The following is a 22,257-nucleotide window of genomic DNA, read 5'->3' on the forward strand; positions in this document are numbered from 1 at the left end:
AGGTGTACACCCAAGGCAGGCTAGTGTGTCTGCTGTGCCTCGCATGGAAGGAGAGCTGGAGGAGGTGGAGACAGAGCAGGCAGTGCCCTGTGCCTCAGAAGAGCATCCACTGCTCACAAGGGCTCCTTTAACCTTTCAGGTGGCGCATGAGAGTATGGTTTGGGATAAAGGTGAAGTGGTGTAGAAAGTGGCTTCCAGTGAGGGCTGCAGTGAAAAAAACAGCAGGGAAGGCTTTCTTGCACTCAGCTGACCCAGGTTGGATCCTCACCACCCCACAATGTCCCCAAGCCTGCCAGAGTGTTGAACCAGGAGTAACCCCTGGATGCCGCCGAGTGTGGCCCAAAAACAAACATGCAAAAACACCAAAGAATCAACTATCTTACTTCACACATACAAAGCTGAAGGGGGTGTTGCAGAGCAGATAAGGGGCTTGTCTTAAAAGGGACTAACCTGTGCTCAATTCCTACCACCAGGGTCATTAAACACAGAGCCTGAAGTCAGCCTTGAGCACTGATGGGTGTGGCTAAAAAAACCCAAAAATGCCAAAGTGGTAAGTGATAAGATTTTTTAAATGGTCTATAGGTAATAGCATTTATTATCTCGCTATAACAGAATAAGTATCATTACAAAGGACAATGTATCACAATGTATACATGTAACTATAAAAAATTTTAAAGTAGAAGGTAGACAAATAGTACAGAGGGTACGCAGCCTGGGGTTGGAGGCCCTTGAAGCTCTCTGGTCTCCAAGCCTGGCAAGGAGTGATCCCTGAGGCAGAGACAGGAATGAATAAGCCTTGAGGACCACCGTGTGTGTATCTGACCTTCATATATCAAATTTATTCAGTGCAATATTTTTCAACCTGTGGAAGCCATGACCAATGGTGCTAGCTGGGGGATAATGGGACCACATGTAGCAGAGCTGCGGAGGCCTGCGTCTGAACCCAGGACCTCGCACATTCTCTCCCGAGGCGAAGCTTACAGCAAACAAAGCTCATTGGAAGTCAGCGATGGACTTTTTTCTACATCCAGTCAGTCTGTGGTATCTTTGCTGAGCTTTCTACATCTCCTGAACTGAAGGCATCAGTTATGGACAGTGATGTTTGAGTTGGACTGTTCCCTGTCGGCTGAGGTGAGTGTGCACAAAGCTCGGCGTAATGGCTACTGATTGTTTTCAAAAGTGTAAGATACTTTTGCTTGACCTGTCCCACTTCCCAGTGCCAACTACTGCCCAGAACAGCACCAGCTCCGGGGCGAGCAGACCTGGACTTGTGACCTGCGTCCACTACTGAGCCCTTAGCCCACCTCATGCCACCCACCGTCAAGCACAGCAGGAGCAGCCCCAGAATAGAGCACGCCTGGCTCCTCCGCCCTGCCACCCAAACCACAGCAAGCCCCCATGCTCCAGACTGACTCTCACGAGTAACAGCAGCAACAGCCCTGAGCGTGAGAGAAACCACACACACACACACACACACACACACACACACACACACACACACACACACACACACCACAATGACAGCCGATTTACTCTCTCTGAAGATTTCAGAGCAATCCTAGCAATGCTCAGTGATCTAAAAACAGACTTTTGAACAAATACTCAATAAACTTAAAGAGAACCAAACGGGGGGAATGAAAGGCCTCATTCAAAGACAAATAAGGGAGCCAAAGAATACTGCAGCAACTCTCAACAGCACAATGGATGAAGCTGAAAATCAAATGAGTAACATTGAAAAGACAGTCTACAGCCCCAACAGTAAAGAGATATCAAGGGGCTAGCAAGATAGTGCAGCAGGTGGGGTGCTTATCTGGCACAGGTTTAACCCCTATCACCCTATCTGGTCGCCTGAGTGATCCCTAAGGGCGGAGAGTCAGGAGTAGGCCTGAGCACTGCAGGTGTGGCCCAAAGACAAAGTTAAAAAATTTCTGACTCAGATCTTTGCTCCCTGTGCAATGGCCAAAATGTGGAATCCAGGAACCGTCCAACAGGTGACTGGATAAAGGATTTGTGGCACACAATCGCAAGGAAATACGACTCCACCATAAGCAAACAAGGGGCACTGTGCATTGGGGGATGAAATAAATAATAGATCTTCAAGTGATTGTGCTAATGGAAATCAGTCAGGAAGAGAAAGACAACACCGAGGGCTTCTCATTTTCCTCTGTGAAATAGCCATAGCAAGCAAACAGGTAAGAGACAATAAAATTACTTGATTCAGGGCCCGGAGAGATAGCACAGCGGCGTTTGCCTTACAAGCAGCCGATCCAGGACCAAAGGTGGTTGGTTCGAATCCCGGTGTCCCATATGGTCCTCCGTGCCTGCCAGGAGCTATTTCTGAGCAGACAGCCAGGAGTAACCCATGAGCACCGCTGGGTGTGGCCCAAAAACCAAAAAAAAAATTACTTGATGGAATAAAGTAGAGAGGTTTGTGGTGCCAGGAGTGTTGACTATCACACACAGATGTGTGAAGTTAAACCCCTACACACCATAATCTTATGACAGACAAGTAAAAGAACAAAATGAAAGAAATAAAAAGGAGAGTTCTCAATTTCTGTAGCATTTGTTCATCCTACACTATGTCTTTACATCCCACACGAGAGAGAGAATTCTATGTGTGTTCTAACCTCACTCAACATAATACTCACCAGATCCAGCCATGTAACCATCAATTACCTGATTCATTATTTCTTATAGATAAGTATTCTCCCAGGTGCTTATGTGCCATAGTTTCTTTATCCAGTCACTTATTCGGTCAAGAAATATTTTAATTAAAAAACTACTAATTCATGAATTCAAAAAAAGATTTTCAGAGTGGAAGTTTAGGGCTGTTGGGAAGAAAGAAACTAAAAGGAATCTGTTTCCCTGTTGCCAACCCTTCTCCCAGTCCCAAGAGCAAATTGGCATTTATAGTCTCTGTGACAGACCATTCTCGAGGAAGTGCAGTTGAAGTAGGAGGGGCTGAAGTGTAGCACAGCAGAAGGGCCTTTGCCTTGCACGCGGCCAACACAGGACAGACCCCGGTTCGCTTCTCAGCATCCCATATGGTCGCCCGAGCCTGCCAGAAGCGATTTCTCAGCGCAGAGCTGGGAGTAGCCCCTGACAGCTGCCAGGTGTGACACCCCCTCCAAAAAGAGAGAAATTATTTGTCTTTAATGGAACTATTGGCAATTCCCAACACCTGACTGAACAAGAAAAACAATGTGGGGCTGAAGAGACAGCACAGCAGTAGGGCATTTGCCTTGCATGAAGGCTACCTGGGACAGGCCCAGGTTCAATCCCTGGCATCCCATATGATCCCTTGATTCTGCCAGGGGTGATTTCCAAGAGCAGAGAGTAAGCCTGGAGTATCGCAGGGTCTGACCCAAAAATCAAGGAAAAGAAACCCTTACTTTACAGAAGAACCATTCTATATGTAAAGAAATAAATGCAAATAGAGATAACCGTTTGTTGTTATAAATGTATTATTTTGATTAGGTGAAAAGACACTTCCATCCACTGCTGGTGGGCATATTGTTGGACTCAACCCCTGTGGGAAACAGTATGGAGAGTTCTCAGTAGACCAAGAATTCAGCTCCCTAGGACCCAACAGTTCCCCGTTAGGGTATCTGCCCCTAGGGCACAAATATTCATTCAAGAAGCACTTGCATAGCAAAGTTCTGCAGTCCGATGGTTGCCAGTCCCAGGTGGAGCTTTGGGAAATGACATGCCATTTCTTCAGCCCTGCAATGGCCACTGCTTGCCACTATGTCAGGGATACAACGAGCTTCAAACAAGCAAACTTCACCACGGGCTGGAGGGCTTCAAGTGCTCCTTCACGGTTTTGTAAAACTGCAAGACATCAGTGTGAATGAACTAAGCCAGAAGGACAAACACAGACAGTTATCACTTAGCTATGATTTATAGACTAACTGGACAAGGAAATGCAATGTAGTAAAGTGGGGGGAACCTAGATCACCCTTGGGGCCCCGAGTCAAGTGAGAAGAAATATGAGAAGAAAAGAAATTGAGGGGGGGATGAATACTGGAATAACAGCACAGCAGGGCTCAAGCGTTTGGGGCTCATTTGTAATGTGGGGGAGCATTCTAGCTATATATAAGAACCACAAAGCCACAGACACTGAAAATATGGTACCCAGACTACAACAGCTAAAGTCTATAACATGTCTGTCTAAAGTGGTAAACTTCGGGTTGGAAAGAAACTTGGGGTCACCGGTAGAGGGAAGATGACACTGGACTGGTATTAGAGCATAATATGTCAAAGTCAATATCAATATCTTGATTAAAATTCAGTCAAATAAATTCTTCTTGGGGGGGGAGGGTTTGGGCCATACCCGGCAGTGGTCAGGCTCAGGAGTTACTCTGAGCTCTGCATTCAGGAATCACTCCTGGCAGGCTCAGAGGACCCTATGGAATGCCCTGGAAAGAACCTGGGTCGACTGTGCAAGGAAAGCGCCCTCACTGCTCTCCTATTGCTCCAGCCCTACATAAAAGGATTCTCTAATCAAATTAAAAAATGTTCAACAGTGCTCGCTTCGGCAGCACATATACTAAAATTGGAACGATACAGAGATTAGCATGGCCCCTGCGCAAGGATGACAGCAAAAAAATGTTCAACGTATTTTAGTTCAACAGCTATTCGGCCTGGTTTTTCCAGCTCCTGCAGTTGGCCTTTTTTGCCGGTGGTCTCAGCAGGGGCTGGCAGAAATGCATGTGGGTGCTTCTGCATTCTTCAACACAGGCTGGCTCCAGAGGTCTCTGGGGAACTTACTCTGATTCCATAATGGTCACTTGCCATAACTAAACTGCAGCTTTAGCCGAAGGACTTGAGCTCTTGCATTGGAAACACGGTCAGGAGCCCTAGGAAGGAAGAGGGAAGTCTTGCCACACTCAGGAAGTCATCCCAGGATGCCCGCCCACACTAGCCAGCATGAAGTTCCGCCCATCTCTCCTGCTCCCTCCCCTCCTGGGCAGCCCGTCCCTCCCCTCTTTCTCAGCAGTGGGCACAGTGCTCAGGAGTTGGCTTTACCCGCCTCCCCCAGGAACATTTGGGGGTTTCTGTCTTCCACTTTAACAATGTACAACTCCCTCCCCAGCCCAAGCAGGAGTGGGTGCCTTACAGGGCCCAGCTCACAGGCCCAGCATGCCCGCCCATCCCAAGCCTTCTTGGGCCTTCTCCCAGCCAGCAGCCCCTCCCTGGCATGTCCCTCACCTGTGGGCAGCCTGGGGGCTCCACTCCAGGCGGATCCTGGTGACCTGGTGCTGCAAGTGCAGGGGGAGGAAGTCAGGGCCCAGCACACCAGAGCCCAGGAGGTGGCCTTGGTCTCTCCCTGCCAGGAGCTTTCTGCATGCTGCCTTCCAGAAAACCACCAGCTAGAGCAGGCTGGGGGGCCCCAGGCACGGCAGAAGCAAGGCAAGGATCTGGTTGCAGATCTTGGCCCAACCTGGAGTGGCAAGACGAAGGCCAGCGGGGCCTCTGAGAAGCCACCAGTCCCCCTGTGAGGTCTGAACAGGAGGTGTGCATGTTCATGAAGTGGCTGTGTGTGGAGCATGTGGTGTGCGTATGCGTGAAGCACATGCCAAGTGAGCTTGTGTAGAGTGTGTGGTCTGAGCTCGCGTGGTGTGAGCGTGCATTCGTGCCCTGGCTCGGGACAAGAATCCCTGACCTGGTAGCTTGTGTCTTCAGAAGTGTTCCCCACGCCAGGGGGGGCAGGAAAAGGACCTTTTGAGTGGGAACCCCACCCACCCCCGCCTGCTCCCCAGCCTCCCCTCCCCTCCCCTTCCCCAGGCCCAGGCTGCTGCTCTGGAGTAGCGGCTAGATAGCACCCACAAGGGTAGCCCAGGAAGCGGGGTGCTTCCAGCCAAGGAGGCTTGCAGACAGAGCCCGGGAGGGCCAGGCGCAGCTCCAGGGCCAAGCACAACCTGGTGCCTGCGGGTCCCTTCACTCCCCTTCCTGCCTGGAAGGCCGAGATTCTGGCTCCCCCCACCCACCCACCTTTGCTGCCTCTAGGGCCACATCTGGCCTGGCATGCTCAAGGGTGACTCCTGGGTCTGTGCTCAGGGCTCACTCCTGGCGGTGTCCAGGAGACCCTGCTGGATGCCGGACATCAGGTTCAAACCCCGTTCATCCCCATGCCAGGCCTGTGCTCTCCACGCAGTGCTTAGGGCCCCAAGTGGAGATAGAAATAGCCACTCGATAAAAATATTACTGGCTTGCAGCCAGAGCGGTGGCATGGCGGGGAGGGCGATGCCTGGCATGCAGCTGACCTGGGTTCGATCCTCGGCACCCTATACGACCGGATTTCTGAGCACAGCGCCAGGAGTAACCCGGAGCACCACCAGGAGTGGCCCAAAGCCACCACCACCACCAACAAAGAGCCCCAGGAGTCCACGCAACAGGCCTGAGCAAACAGAGGGGGACAGTGAGGTGCAGCCTGGCTGGTCCACTCTGACCCCACAGGGTCGGCAGAGCTGGTCTACCCTCAGCACCCCAGGGGTGACTCACCCCCTCCAGGCAGGAGAGACAGGCGTCACCTGCACAGGGAGCTCATGCCGAAGTTGGGCGGCTGGAGCAGGACACAGCACAGTGGACCCTCAAGAAGGGCGACCAAAGCCGAGGTCCTGTGGTCGGCGAGTGGGGGGCGTGAGGACAGTCACCTGCATGTCCTTCCGGGGACAGGAAAACCAAAACAATCCTCAACTGACCTCGAGTCTGAGAAACTGCTGCTAGCAAAAAGCAGTTTCACGTCAAAAGATGTTTTGAACAATTTGCCCCTGAGCCTTCTTGGGAAATTAGCCTCATCTGAATAACTTTTTTGAACATTATGACTTGTCAGGAAATCGAGTAAGTAATCCACCTTTTGCTTTGAATAAACGGAACAGAGCTGGAACCCAACCTGACTCTGGCCTCTGTCTCCCACACACTCTTGCACACACCTTTCTAGGGAACCCCAGAGATCCATTGTGTCTCCCCAATAGGTCTGTGAAGTCAAAGGATACATCTGGAAGTAGCCAAAAGTCTGTGCTCACCAGGGAGAAGAGCTGGAGCAGTTCAAGGCTCCTCGACGGTTACTTCTAACTACCAAACCCTCTGCACACCCAGTGTTCCCCAGGCTGGGGTGTTCTAGACTCAGCCAGCCAATCACACGCGGTCGTCCTTAAAGGGACGGGCCTTGGATGGCTCTGGTGCTGGGCTGTGAACTAGGGTGGGGAAGGGTGGGAGCCACACCTAGTGGTGCTCTGAGTTGACTCCGGGCTCTGCTCGGGGATCCCTTCTGTCAGGACCCTATGTGGATATCGGGTCCAACTGGGAACAGCCAATACAGAATGGGCTTTCCAATAAACTACTCCTTCGTAATTGTGGGACTCTTAGCAAAGAAAATGGCCTTAGGCTCTGTTGCTTTAAAGTGAGGATTTGGGCCAGAGAGATAGGGGAATGTGTAGGGCACTGCCTTGCACTTGGTAAACCTGGGTTTGATCCCCAGAAGCCCGGAACACTACAAGTAGTCATTTTCGCGTGCAAAATCAGAAGGATCCTGAGCATTGCTGGGTGGCACCCAAAAAGGAAAAAGAAGGGTCAAGTATTTATGAATGAGGGAACTGCTGGAAGGGCTCTGCTTAAACTTCTTCTGAGGGAGTCATTACTGAGGGAAGGCTAGTCAATTGAAAAATTATTGTAGTTCGGTGACACGTGTCTAGTATTCGTAATGCCATGGATGGTTTTGGGGTACAGTTAGGACTGTCCTCAGAGTGTCCATTGCCCTCCTCCAGGACCCTTCTGATACTTCTAGCCCATCCCTTCATTTTAACTGCCACACCTCTTGCTTGGACATTGCAGTTTGATGCATAGACAGGTATATGTACGCTTATGTAGGTCTTTGTTTGTTTGGGGTCACACCTGGCGGTGCTCAGGGGTCACTCCTGGCTCTGAGCTCAGAAATCACTCGTGGCAGGCTCTGAGAACATATGGGATGCCATGATAGAACCACTGTCAGGGGGCCGGGCGGTGGCGCAAGAGGTAAGGTGCCTGCCTTGCCTGCGCTAGCCTTGGACGGACCACAGTTCGATCCCCCGTCGTCCCATATGGTCCCCCAAGCCAGGAGCAACTTCTGAGCTCATAGCCAGGAGTAACCCCTGAGCATTACCGGGTGTGGCCCAAAAACCAAAAACCAAAAAAAAAAAAAAGAACCACTGTCAGTCCTGGGTTGGTCTTGTGCAAGGCAAATGCAGTACTGCGGTGCTATCTTTCCAGCCCTGCGTATGTAGTTTTTGATTTTTGCTATTTCAGAATACTGTGGACCTTGTGCTACATTATTTTATTTTGACAGCTGAAGGTATAAAATCAGAGTGAATACATGAGATACATATGAAAGGAATTTTCATGTGAATCATTATTTTGAAGCTATTAGAGTTCTTTCTAATTGAATCACTACTATTAGAAGAATTATTGGCACTATTTCATTACTGGTGTAGAATTGTATTATTCTTTAGCATTAGCTAAATATTATATATTATAATTATATATATTACATTATATAAATATAAATATATAAATATTATAAATATTATGGCTATATATTCTTTAGAATAGGATTGGAGGCTGAGTCAGGAATAACCCCCGAGCACCACGAGGTGTGTCCCCAAACAAAACAAAACAAAGAGCATTGGGTGCTAGATCAGAGGCAGGCTATGTGAGAAGAGCCCACAGAGCCCGCCGCATTGTCTTTCAGGCGGGCACAGCTTGGCGCTGCTCATTTTCCTGTGGGCAAACCACCTGCCAGTTGGGGTCTCAGATTGCCAGACAAGCCCCGGCAGCCATGACCCTGTCAGAACTGATCCTGAGGGTGCCAGGGAGCCCCGGGTCTCCGGCCGGGCCCCCATCCTAGACTCACCTGCTCCAGCCACTGGAACTGCTGGTTCTTGGCCATGTAACAGCTGCACTGATAGACCATGACCTAAAATAGGAGCCCAATGTCTGGTCAGGAGAACACTGGAGACCTCCTATCCCAGACCTGGGTGCTGGTTTGGGTCCTGGTTCACTTTCCCGAAGCAAGAAGAACATGTTTGACTGGTGGTCCTGTGAGAACCAAGTCCTGGAGGGCCACCGACTTGGCCTCCCCAGCAGGGGCCAGCTCAGGGTGCTCCAAACCCACCAGGCCCCAGAGCAGGATGGGAAGACCTCGAGGCCCTGACCTGGGCACCAATTCAGGAACCAAACTCCAGGGCTGGAGCCACAGCACAGCAGGGAGGGCGTTTGCCTTGCAGGCAGCCAGTCGACCAGGGTCCCATCCTAGGCATCGTATAAGGTCTATTCTTAAGAATCACTCCCAGTGGTGCTCAGGGACCCTACGGGATGCCGGAGACTGAACCCAAAGGGCTACACGCAAAGCAAACACCCTACCACTGTGCTCTATCACTCTGGCTCCATGTTTGGGTGCATTTTTAGGAATTTGTGATGCTCTTATACATCTTGTGATTCACTCGGTTAATAAGAAGGAACTTTGAAAGCAAAAGCCCCAGGAATATATGTGACCTAATCAAATAGAGTAATAGTATAAATCTATTTTTAACATTGGATCATTTCTGTATTCAAATAAATAAAATTTAGCTATCTTCGGTACCCCTTGGAAATCGATTTCAGTAGCAAACTCTTGATAGCAGAAACATATACCATATCACAAAGACCAATGCAATCTCTAAATTGTTTCACCCAACTTTCTTGCATTGAAGGTAACTTCAAAATAAACATGCCTGTAAATATATACTAAGTTCACAGATATAATAAATGGCAAAGGCAGATCCTGAGTGAACAGTACCTTCGTGAAACCAGGCATGTGTCAGTATACCTACCCTCTGCCATGAACGTCATCATCAGTCAAACCCCCTCTTTTTTTTTTAATATGGAACGCTTCACAAATTTGCGCAGGGCTAAATCTTCTCTGCATCATTCCAGTTTTACTTTATCACCCTTTTAGGCAGAGGCTGGAGAGTGAGAAATAACAGAGTAGTATCTGCTTCAGTAATGACAGAAAATATCAATGGGCAGTGATGAGCAGAGAATGGCAGCTGGGTAGGATGAAATGGTAAGGGATGTTGAAAGGTGATTCAATCCTAGTATCAACTGCCATGGGTTTCAGGAATAAGATTCCATATGCTTTTTCATAGCCAAAGCCAAGTTTTGGATTCACATGTTTTCTTTCATCAAGGCATAGTCTCTCTAGAAGAACATATTATGAAGTGTTGGTGGGACAAAATGAAATGAAAGGGTCCTCCTGGTGACTGGACCTTGTCTAAGAAAACGCGGCAGTCTTCTGCCAGGTTGTTTGAGGCACCATCTGTTGATCTCTGGTTTACAACCATTCCATACTTAGGGCATACGTCATTAAGTTGTCCGTCAGACTTGGGTGAGATACTCCGAGAATTGGAGGAAGTGATCAGTGCATTGTTCTTAGTGCTCGGTACTATGATGACAGTGGTACCTGAGGATCCAAAGCCCTGGCTTTGGAGGGCACCGTGGGAAGAAAACTAATGAAGGACACACAGGAAGGATGTGATTGGAGCCTTGAAAATAGAGAGAAAGCAGGGTTAAAGTCTAGCCTCCAAAGTTCTTTTCTTTTCTTTTCTTTTTATTTTTTTTTGTGTTTGGGCCACACCCAGTGACACTCAGGTGTTACTCCTGTCTGTGTGTTCAGAAATCATATGGGGTGCTGGGGGATGGAACCAAGGTTCGTCCTAGGCTAGCATGTGCAAAGCAGAGTTCCTTTGCCATACTGGAGGCCAAAGTACTTCCCTTGATGCCAGACTTAAGCCAGGGGCCAAATCAATAGCACAGTGGGTAGAGGTAGGGCGTTGGCCATGCACACAGAAAACAAGTTCAATCCCTAGCATCCCATCTGGCTCCTTCCCCCCAAGCTTGCCAGGAGTAATTTCTGAGCACAGAACCAGGAGTAACCCAAAAGCCACTGGGTACCCACCCCCCAAAAAAACTAAACAAGAAAATTTAAGCTGGGGCCGGAGCGGTAGCACAATGGTGGGGCATTTGCCTTGCATGAGGCTGACCTAGGCCTGACCACAGTTCTATCCCCCGGTGTCCCATAAGGTCCCCCAAAACCAGGGGCAATTTCTGAGCACATCGCCAGGAGTAACCCCTGAGCATCGCCGGGTGTGGCCCAAAAAACAAAAACAAGAACAAAAATTAAGCTAGACTGCCACGCTCAGCAACATCTGGCCTATTGTTGGAGGCCTTTATCTTGCCAACTCCTGCCACTACCACCCCCACACCAGAACTGGTGACTGACGGGAAAAAGAGTGATTCTCAGCCTCGACTGCATGCTAGACTTCCCTGAGGAATGTACTCAGATGCCTCCTTCTCCCGCGAAGCCTAATGAGCCATGCTCTGGTCATGAGGGGCCCAGAGCAACCCTAACCAGCATTGTGTGACCCTGCATGGTCTGATGTCAGGACCAGGATTCATTGGCTTTCTAAACTGTGCTAGTATCATGCCCCCAGATGGAAGAGTGGCTTTTCAATAAACGAGGCTGCTCAGTAAGGCTTTTCAGGGATCGACAGGGACCTAATCCAATAACTTCCAAAGGTTATAGATAATACCTGATTGCACAGCCAGGAGTGGCGATACCCTTAAGCATCACCAGATGTGGCCCCAAAACATAAACAAATAATGAACTAGAACTGCATGTCCAAACAAGTACAGAGAAAACAAATGGGACTACCTTCAACTGAGAAGCTTCTGCATTGCAAAGCAAACAATGACTAGGATACAAAGGCCACCCACGGAATGGGAGGAACTATCCACCCAATACCCTCCATCAGATAAGGGGCTATCCACGATAAGAAAAACTCTTCTAGAGCATGAAAACCGGCAAGACTTTGCAAAAGCTGGCTCCCTGTGTGTGACACCAGGCAGGGAAAATCCACGAAAGTACACCGGCCCAGTGGGGCCCAACTGTGAAAAACTGTGAGTTTGACCTGTATATGTCTGTCTACTGTCCTCTTGCGTGAAACTCTTGCGAGTGGGGCAAAAAGAGGCTCCAGAAACCTCGCTCGCCCAGACGCAATTTTCAGGGAGGGACTACAGAGCATGAAAACCGGCAAGACTTTGCAAAAGCTGGCTCCCTGTGTGTGACACCAGGCGGGGAAAATCCACGAAAGTACACCGGCCCAGTGGGGCCCAACTGTGAAAAACTGTGAGTTTGACCTGTATATGTCTGTCTACTGTCCTCTTGCGTGAAACTCTTGTGAGTGGGGCAAAAAGAGGCTCCAGCGGAGCACGGTCGCTCCGCTTCGCTACGCGGCCGTGCACTCTTTCTAAGGAAAGAACACCATTGCAACAAGAAGGAAAAATTACACTAAGAACGGTGCTATATCACAGAAGCAAACATTTCTCTTCGGACTGTCTTCTCTGTTGCATGCTCGGGCCTAAGATTTGACCCAGTGTGAGGCTTCATCCACGGAGGACTCCCCTCCCTTAGAGGCAAGTCAGCCCATCCAGAAAGGGAGGAGCCAGAGGAGTGTGCTGCCTGCATCATATAGACAATGAATACCACCACAACACGTAGAAAAACCCACAATACAAGTGTGACAATGGGGAAACAACGCAGGCCAGCATCAGACATAGAGAATGAAGATGACAATTCTGAGGACCAGATAATGACCAACCAACTAATCAACCTCTCAGATAAGGACTTTAGACTAGCAATATGGAAGATGCTCAACGGACTCCAAGAAACCATGGATCGAGTTGAACAGAACACTAATAAGAACCAAGAAAATGGGGCCGGAGAGATAGCATGGAGGTAAGGTGTTTGCCTTTCATGCAGGAGGTCATCGGTTCGAATCCCGGCGTCCCATATGGTCCCCCGTGCCTGCCAGGAACAATTTCTGAGCCTGGAGCCAGGAATAATCTCTGAGCACTGCCGGGTGTGACCCAAAAACCACAAAAAAAAAAAAAAAAAAAAAAAAGAACCAAGAAAATATGAAGACAGAAATCACAAAACTCCAAACTGAAATAACATGTCAACTAACAGGACTGAAAAAGTCAGTAAACGAAGTGAATAACAAAATAACAAAATAGGCTCTGGGACAGGGTATCAGAAGCTGAGAATAGACTTGGTGCTGTGGAAGATGAGATACATAACAATTCCATACAGCAGGAGAGATTGGACAAAAAACTTAAAGCAAATGAGCAGACAATGGAAAAATTAGTCAAAGAATGGGAACAGATGAAAATCGAAGTCTATTATAAGATCAACAGAAACAACTTAAGAATCATTGGAGTCCCAGAGACCCAGGAAGAAAATTTCCAGGAAGAATCAACGGTCAAGAACATCATTAAAGAGAAACTTCCAGAGCTAAAGAATATATGTGATCAAATCCTGCATGCCCGAAGAGTACCAACCAAAAGAGACCCCAGAAAAACCACCCCAAGACACATCCTAGTCACAATGACAAATCCCACAGATAGAGACAGAATTCTGAAAACAGCAAGATCAAAAGGGGAAATCACGTTCAAGCAAGCTTCCCTGAGATTTACAGCAGACCTGTCACCAGAAACACTCAATGCCAGAAAGCAGTGGTGGGATATTGTGACAAGACTGAATGAAATGAATGCTTCACCCAGAATACTATACCCAGCAAAACTCACTTTCCGGTTTGATGGAAGAATACATGGTTTCACAGACAAAAAACAGCTCAGAAACTTCACAGACACAAAACCAGTCTTAAGAGAAAAACTGAAAGACCTAATCTAAGACAAGACTACCCAAAAGACACACCAAATTTCGAAATAAAGATGGCGTTAAATCCCAGGACAATTCTTTCTCTCAACGTCAATGGACTAAATGCACCAATTAAGAGACACAGAGTGGCTAAATGGATCAAAAAACTCAATCCAACCTTCTGCTGCCTACAAGAAACGCACCTGAATAGTCAGAACAAACATAGACTCAAAATAAAAGGCTGGAGAAAAACTATCCAAGCAAACAACACCCATAAAAAAGCTGGAGTGGTCATACTAATATCAGATAATGCAAACTTTATACTCAGGAAGGTTGTAAGGGACAAAGACGGACATTTTATATTAATCAAGGGGTAAGTAGAGCAGGAAGAATTCACTCTCCTAAACATATATGCACCGAATGAGGGGCCAGCAAAATATTTAATACAACTGTTGACAAATCTGAAAAATAATATCAACAACAACACAATAATTGTGGGGGACCTTAACACGGCTTTGTCAACACTGGATAGGTCAACCAGACTGAAACCCAACAAGAATATACTAGACCTGAGGAGAGAAATGGAAGAAAGAGGCCTAGTGGATATATATAGGACACTCCATCCCCAGAAACCTGGATACACATTCTTCTCCAATGTACATGGGACATTCTCCAGGATAGACTACATGCTGGCACATAAAACATACCTCCATAATATCAAGAGGATAGAAATTTTGCAGACTACCTTCGCTGACCACAAGGCTCTGAAATTATTTGTGAACTCCAAAGGGACTCAGAAGAAACATTTTAACACCTGGAAGTTAAACAGCCTCATGCTCAATAACCAGTGGGTCCGAGATGAAATCAAGGAGGAAATCAAAAGGTTCCTGGAAACAAATGACAATAAAGACACAAACTATCAGAACTTATGGGACACAGCAAAAGCAGTACTGAGAGGAAAATTTAGAGCTTTGCAAGCACACATCAGGAAGGAAGAAGGAGCTTACCTGAGTAGCTTAATGACACAGCTAATAGAACTAGAAAATGCTCAACAAAAGGACCCAAGAATAGGAAGACAGAAGGAAATAACAAAGCTGAGAGCAGAAATCAACGAAGTGGAAACCCAAAAAACAATCCGAAAGATCAACGAAAGCAGAAGTTGGTTCTTTGAAAAAATAAACAAGATTGATAGACCACTGGCAAACCTAACAAAGAAAGAGAGAGAGAGAAACTTGATAACTCGTATCAGGAATGAAAAAGGAGAGATCACTACTGATATGACAGAGATTCAAAGGGTAATCAGAAACTACTTTGAAAAACTCTACGCCACTAAAAATGAGAACCTGGAAGAAATGGATAAATTCTTGGACTCATAATCTTCCACGGTTGAAGGAAGAGGATGTAGCATATCTAAACACCCCCATCACCATTGATGAAATTAAAACAGTAATCAAATGTCTGCCGAAAAACAAAAGCCCAGGTCCAGATGGATTCACTAATGTATTCTATCAAACTTTCCAAGAGGAACTACTGCCAATCTTGGCAAGACTCTTTCATGAAATTGAACAAGCAGAAACACTTCCAAATAGCTTTTATGAAGCCAACATCACCTTGATACCTAAACCAGACAGAGATGCTACAAAAAAAGAAAATTACAGACCAATATCGCTGATGAATGCAGATGCAAAGATCCTCAACAAAATCCTGGCAAATAGGATTCAATGCCTCGTTAAGAAGATCATCCACTACGATCAAGTAGGTTTCATCCCAGGAATGCAAGGCTGGTTTAATATCCGTAAATCTATCAACATAATACACACCATCAATAACAAGAAAAATAAAAACCACATGATCATATCAATATATGCAGAGAAAGCATTTGATAAGGTCCAACACCCATTCTTGATCAAAACTCTCAGCAAGATGGGAATGGAGGGAACCTTTCTCAATATAGTGAAGGCCATCTACCACAAGCCAGTGGCAAATATTATCCTCAATGGAGAAAAACTAAAAGCCTTCCCTCTAAATTCTGGCACAAGACAAGGCTGTCCTCTCTCACCACTCCTATTCAACATAGCACTGGAAGTACTTGCTATAGCGATTAGGCAAGAAAAGGATATCAAGGGAATCCAGATAGGAAAGGAAGAAGTCAAGCTCTCACTGTTTGCAGATGACATGATACTCTACTTAGAAACCCTAAAGACTCTATCAAAAAGCTTCTAGAAACAATAGACTCATGTAGCAAGGTGGCAGGCTACAAAATTAACACACAAAAATCAATGGCCTTTCTATACACCAATAGTAATAAGGATGAAATGGACATTAAGAAAACAAGGGGCCGGGAGGTGGCGCTGGAGGTAAGGTGCCTGCCTTACCTGCGCTAGCCTAGGAGACGGACCGCGGTTCGAATCCCGGCGTCCCATATGGTCCCCTGTGCCTGCCAGGAGCAACTTCTGAGCGCATAGCCAGGAGTAACCCCTGAGCGTCACAGGGTGTGGCCCAAAAACCAAAAAAAAAAAAAAAAAAAAAAAAAAAAAAAAAAAAAAAAAAAAAAGAAAACAACCCCATTCACAATAGTGCCACACAAACTCAAATATCTTGGAATCAACTTGACTAAATATGTGAAGGACCTATACAAGGAAAACTATAAAACTCTGCTCCAAGAAATAAGAGAGGACACACGGAAATGGAAACACATACCCTGCTCATGGATTGGCAGGATTAACATCATCAAAATGGCAATACTCCCCAAGGCATTATACAGATTTAATGCCATCCCTCTAAAGATACCCATGACATTCTTCAAAGAAGTGGATCAGACACTTTTGAAATTCATTTGGAACAATAAACACCCTTGAATAGCTAAAGCAATCATTGGGAAAAAGAATATGGGAGGAATTACTTTCCCCAACTTTAAACTGTACTACAAAGCAATAGTTATCAAAACAGCATGGTATTGGAATAAGGACAGGTCCTCAGATCAGTGGAATAGGCTTGAATACTCAGAAAATGTTCCCCAGACATACAATCACCTAATTTTTGATAAAGGAGCAGGAAATCCTAAATGGAGCAGGGAAAGCCTCTTCAACAAGTGGTGGTGGCACAATTGGATAGCCACTTGCAAAAAATTGAACTTAGACCCCCAGCTAACATCATGTACGAAGGTAAAATCCAAATGGATTAAAGACCTCGATATCAGCCCCAAAACCATAAGATATATAGAACAGCACATAGGCAAAACACTCCAGGACATTACAGGCATCTTCAAGGAGGAAACTGCACTCTCCAAGCAAGTGAAAGCAGAGATTAACAGATGGGAATATATTAAGCTGAGAAGCTTCTGCACCTCAAAGGAAATAGTGCCCAGGATACAAGAGCCCCCCACTGAGTGGGAGAAACTATTCACCCAATACCCATCAGATAAGGGGCTAATCTCCAAAATATACAAGGCACTGACAGAACTTTACAAGAAAAAAACATCTAACCCCATCAAAAAATGGGGAGAAGAAATGAACAGACACTTTGACAAAGAAGAAATACACATGGCCAAAAGACACATGAAAAAATGTTCCACATCACTAATCATCAGGGAGATGCAAATCAAAACAACGATGAGATACCACCTCACACCCCAGAGAATGGCACACATCACAAAGAATGAGAATAAACAGTGTTGGCGGGGATGTGGAGAGAAAGGAACTCTTATCCACTGCTGGTGGGAATGCCGTCTAGTTCAACCTTTATGGAAAGCGATATGGAGATTCCTCCAAAAACTGGAAATCGAGCTCCCATACGATCCAGCTATACCACTCCTAGGAATATACCCTAGGAACACAAAAATACAATACAAAAACCCCTTCCTTACACCTATATTCATTGCAGCACTATTTACCATAGCAAGACTCTGGAAACAACCAAGATGCCCTTCAACAGACGAATGGCTAAAGAAACTGTGGTACATATACACAATGGAATATTATGCAGCTGTCAGGAGAGATGAAGTCATGAAATTTTCCTATACATGGATGTACATGGAATCTATTATGCTGAGTGAAATAAGTCAGAGAGAGAGAGAGAAACGCAGAATGGTCTCACTCATCTATGGGTTTTAAGAAAAATGAAAGACACCCTTGTAATAATAATTTTCAGACAGAAAAGAGAAAAGAGCTGGAAGTTCCAGCTCACCTCAGGAAGCTCACCACAGATAGTGATGAGTTTAGTTAGATAAATAACTACATTTTGAACTGTCCTAATAACGAGAATGTATGAGGAAAATGGAGAGCCTGTCTAGAGTACAGGCGGGGGTCGGGTGGGGAGGAGGGAGACTTGGGACATTGGTGATGGGAATGTTGCACTGGTGATGGGTGGTGTTCTTTACATGACTGAAACCCAAACACAATCATGTATGTAATTAAGGTGTTTAAATAAATTTAAAAAAAATAGAAAAAAAGAAAAACTCTTCTAAGCCCATCAAATAATGGGGAGAAGAAATGAACAGACACTTCTTCGTCAAATGGCCAACCATTTTAACTATATGGCAGGTTTTTATCTCTGCTTAACAGACCAATTTTGTCCATATCTGATAATTCAGGTATCTGATGGGACATCCAAGTGTAGATCATTGGTGGTATTTGCAGACATCCTGGTGTGAGCCATTGAAGGTACATACCAGAGTCAAATTGTTAACAGGACATTTTATAGCTTTCAGGTGCTTAACTTCATGTTAACTTCTAAGAAGGTAATGTACAACGAAAGTACAATCTTTGTTTACTGCATAGCCATGCAAGTCTAGATTCCCTTTTATCACTGATGTTATTATTTACCCATTCAATCCTAGTTTGCCATGATCTGTCCATTAAATTTCAAAGTACTGTCTTCTCTAAAGAGTCATGATTGGCATATTATATCATGGCTGAAACTCTAATACAGAGGTTAGTTGCCATCTGTTTGATGATCATTTCCTATTCTTGGTTTAGGATACCACCACATTCCTTCTTTTGGCAATTTTATGTTCAATATGTTGTTCTTTATTCAAGTTGTAATAAATATCCCCCAAAAGAACATTTATATTTAAGTTCAATATAAAATGCAATACGTTAAGTGTCTTTTAAATGCTTTTATGAGCTAGTCAGTGTTCTGAATTTCTTAAAATACTCAGATATCCAAAACAAAAATAATGAAAATAAGAACACCAAAATCACCAACTCCTGCAGTTGCATAAACCTCACCATCGCTTTTACGAAGGAATTGTAATCTCTACCAAAAGTCAAATGATCACACCCAAAGAAAACCCCACACAAACAAAATTTCCACAGAGAACAAGACACTCGTCGGTCTACCTAGCTAGATATCTTTTTTAAAATATGGAATGGAGTATACTTGCTTACTTTAACTGGGAAAGCATCAACATTAAGACAGATTTAAAGTGTGGAAAACATTTGGATCAATCAATTCCAAGAACATCACATCTTTTGTTTAGCATCATATCTTTGTTTTCTTATAAGAGTCAAGACAAACCAAGTGGAAAAGCTAGAGATCTATTGTTATTTTGTGATTAATAGATTGCCAAGTTGGTTATGACACTATCCCACAAGTCTACCACCATTAACCATCACAACAGTTCTTTAAACCAGACAGAAGCATATGGCAGATGAGCACAGACACATGAAAACCATCCACACCCCTTTCTCCAGTCATGCCTCCACCTTGACTTCCCAATGTTGCTTCCTGCCTGGGTAAAGTAGCAAAACTGCGTCGGCTGCTGGCAACCTGACATCTGGACCTGTTTTCATAGTAAGCAACGTACAGAGTAATGCAAATCCACTTGTGTTTTCCTTGTTTTATTGGTCTAAACTCATTTTTCATTACTTCAATCTTTTAACTTTCTGTAACTGTCCATCAAAGAATATAACGAGCTAAGAAAATACTGAAACAAAGTCAGACTAATTGATTATTGACCCAAAGTCATGTTTGTTTGTTTGTTTTTGGTTTTTGGGTCACACCCAGCAGCGCTCAGGGGCTACTCCTGGCTCTATGCTCAGAAATCGCCCCCTGGCAGGCTCGGGGGACCATATAAGATGCAGGAATTCGAACCACCGTCCTTCGGCATGCAAAGCAAATGCCTTACCTCCATGCTATCTCTCTGGCCTCACAAAGTCATGTTTTAATTGGTCCTAAAGGAGTGTACTACCCCAAAAGTATGAGAGACAACCAGATCTTTGGGGATGAGAGCAAAGGCTCTTAGAACAGCCAAATGGACTCAATATTGTTTAAACGGCTCTTTTTTCTCTCCTGGAAACTTCTTCACTACATTCTATGCACAGCAACCCTAAACAGAATCGTGTTTTAGTACTTTTAGGCTGCCCCAGTCCAGAATAGGTCACATTCCCCCACCCCCATTTCCCTCCCGAGGCTCTGAAAAGCACAATATGGAACTATTTCTTATAAAACTACCAGCACGCTTCCAAAACAAGTAGCTCGCAAATCATTTAAATTCATGTGCTCCCTGGTATGTGAAAATGAATAAACCAAACAATTTTCATATATTTCAATTTTCATATAGTGATTAAAAATAAGACACATCAGACACTTTCAGCAAAAGCAACATTTAAATCATAAATTGTAATGCTTGTTAAACTACATGCAAAAAAGCTGAAAAGTCCTATGCAAATGTACTTTTAAGTTATGCCACAGTGCCCCTTCCATCCTTGAGATGAAGATAATTTACAGTCAATCTCTGAATGCTGAACCAATGTTATATCATGTCCTTTGTACAATGAAAGTCCTTAGAAATCAGCTTTTCTCCTATGTTTCAACAAATCTTAATCAACTGGTACTTTGGCTGAGAGATGTTTATCAAAGATGCTGTAAGTTTCTATACAATAAGGAAACACTCAGTTTCCTGAGTTTTACTGGTTTTGGTTATAGGTATTTTGCCCAGATAATCTATTGCACTTTATTTCTAGAAATGCAGTCCCAAAGTGCAGAACTACGGTGTATACAACAAAAGCAAAAACTCTCAGTAGTAAATCTTACAGCATTCTGTCCACAAGTATACATGCAAAAGTCACATTAAGCAATCTTTTACCACAAATTATAGAGTGCAAGTAATGTGCTTCTTTTTAATGCTTTTATTCTACATAAATCACTACCATAGGCTAATATTGACAAAGCAAATAATTTTTTTTAAATTACGATAAATGTCGTCTTAAACGAAAAAGCATTGATTCCCACTGTTGTAGACCAAAACACACCAAAACCTCCATACATCTTATGGCATTCCACCTTAAAATCATATTGGGCTTATTTCTAAACCAAGAAATATGCCAAGAGTCAAAATGAAATAAACTGGGTACTTTAAAGATTTAATAGCCATTATCAAAAATATCACATTTTTTTCAAGAGACAGAAATGTTGCTATGATGCATTCAGATCACCTCCTGTTACTATTAGTGCTTGTAAGTTTGCTTCTTGGTTCAAAAATCCCATGGCACTGAGCTGTTCCAGTTGTTGCTGAAATCTCACTTTTGGATTCTGAAGCTATGAAAAGGGGAAAAGAAAAAAGAAATCCATATCCTCGTTCCAGAATGAAAAATCATTCTAAATAACACAAAAATCACATTAATGTAACTTACCTGCTTTTAAACACAATCCCAGCCTAAGAAGGTATAAAAAACCTGGGCTTTCTCTTGGAACATTCAACTTCTATCCAATATTTTTTTATTTCTCATAGAAGCAACCAGCCATCAATCTCTGAATATCACTGGGGTTTTGTGCCCCACCTAAAAAGCAAATAAACCTAGATAGGTTGGTGTGTTCTCAAAGTTATAACCAAAGTTCTATTCCTCTGACACATTTTTTATTTTATTTTAATAAAAAATATGTGACCAACAGTTGTCTTCAACTTGATAGTTGAGTCTGAGTTATAGAGTGAGGACCTTTCTGACCACCAATGTTAATCTCCCTCCACAAATGGCCCCAGAATACATCCTATACCACCACCTTTTGTCCCCTGGCCTGCAAGTAAAACAGGCCCCTTTCAGTTTAGATTGTTCAAGGTTATGTCCCTTGATTCTATTATCATTGAATTTGGCTTCTATATTTAGTTCTGTCCTTATTTATTTCCCCTCCCTGACACATTTTTGTAAAACTGTTAAAGTAACTTTCCCAAAATAACCTGTTTAAGGAAGATGACCCAAAATGCATTTTGTAAGGCAACTCTAAACATTAAGCACTGAGTACTAGCATTTTTTCACAATACCTGTAACACTTTCTATAATGTCTCCTTTAATGCAACATTTATCAATTTTTGTGTGACCTGTTTTGTGATAACTATATTAATATTGTGCCTTCTTTCATTACACATCAAAGTACCATCACTTTCCCTTCTTATAGGGGGTGAAAAATTTTAATATTAGAAATATAATATTTCTATGATAGCATGAAGAGTAAGCGTTTGCCTTTCATGCAGAACGTCATCAGTTCGAAATCTCGGCTTCCCATATGGTCCCCCGAGCCTGCCAGGA

At 44.6% G+C, this 22,257-nt stretch overlaps 1 protein-coding gene and 1 pseudogene across 1 annotated transcript in view; one reads left to right on the forward strand and one right to left on the reverse strand.

Annotated features, from left to right (window-relative positions):
• Positions 1–22,257, reverse strand: part of LOC126025919 (uncharacterized) — a 188,587-nt gene that overhangs the window by 153,391 nt on the left and 12,939 nt on the right. The gene's annotated exons all lie outside the window — the stretch shown is intronic.
• LOC126026832 (uncharacterized) lies at positions 4,526–4,623 on the forward strand (annotated as a pseudogene).

This window comes from Suncus etruscus, chromosome 13 (genome assembly GCF_024139225.1).
Source record: "Suncus etruscus isolate mSunEtr1 chromosome 13, mSunEtr1.pri.cur, whole genome shotgun sequence".
Classification (NCBI taxonomy): Eukaryota; Metazoa; Chordata; class Mammalia; order Eulipotyphla; family Soricidae; genus Suncus; species Suncus etruscus.